This window comes from Octopus bimaculoides, chromosome 11, assembly GCF_001194135.2.
Source record: "Octopus bimaculoides isolate UCB-OBI-ISO-001 chromosome 11, ASM119413v2, whole genome shotgun sequence".
Lineage (NCBI taxonomy): Eukaryota > Metazoa > Mollusca > Cephalopoda > Octopoda > Octopodidae > Octopus > Octopus bimaculoides.
Window position 1 is genome coordinate 50474152 of NC_068991.1, and position 1099 is coordinate 50475250.

Consider the following 1099-nt stretch of genomic DNA (forward strand, 5'->3'; position numbering starts at 1 on the left):
ATATATGTATGTATGTATGTATGTATGTATGTATATGTATGTATACATACATACAGTTATATGTATAAAAGAAGTCAAATGTTAATATCTTTCAGTGGAGTAACATTTGTGTTTACAGTGCACAGGTTGACAGTGACCTCAAAATTTTGCCTTAGCCACCTTTGTTAGTCGAAAAGGAGGATCAGCTTCATTGAAACTAAATACATGTTACATGTATGTTTGTGGACATAATGGGCTTAAACAAAGAGACATTATGTTGCTTATTCATTTCTTTATTGTTCTGGCTGAAATTGTTTTAAAAACTGAACGAAATAATACTGGATTTTTTTATAAGGGTCGAATAATCTTTTACCTGATATTGCCAGCCTTTACAAATAAATTAGCTGCAAATGCAAAAAGGAAAATAAAATCTTGGCGTGATTTAGTGTATAACTAGAGACAGAGACAGACTAAGGCACAACAATTAAAACCTGTAATACAAGTAGTACAATTTGTTTATCTAGGGCAAAAGCATATCAGTATTTAACTACAAGGTAATTGTTGTTGTCAACAACTTCTGTATCATTTGAAATTGTTACCAATTAAACAGAATTAAAATAACAATATAAGTAGCACAATACTTTATAGCATTATTGGGACAGAATGCTGATCTTTTATGGCTAAGCATGCTGTACAGACTTTGTAAGCAACCACAATAATGAAATGTATGTTGGAACAAATGATATGAACTTGTGTTTGTCATAATTTTTCATACATATACTTATATATATATAAATTGTAAATCCAAAAGAAAAAAATAACAACAAAACTACAAAGGATTCCGCGGTACACGTGTTTCAAGCTCTACATGTGTATAATATAATATAACATAACATAATATAATATATTATAATATAACATAATATAATATGTGTATAATCTACAATGTAAAGCTATCTTCAGCCGCAAAATTATCTCTCTCCCAGGAAATTATACCATCTCGACGTTGAAGTAAGAAGAAATGTGTGATGTAAGAGGTGAAGATCCTTTCGGTATTTTGTATAGTACTATATCTGTTATGATTCTCCACCCGGACATAATCTCTCCGGTCCTTCGAAAA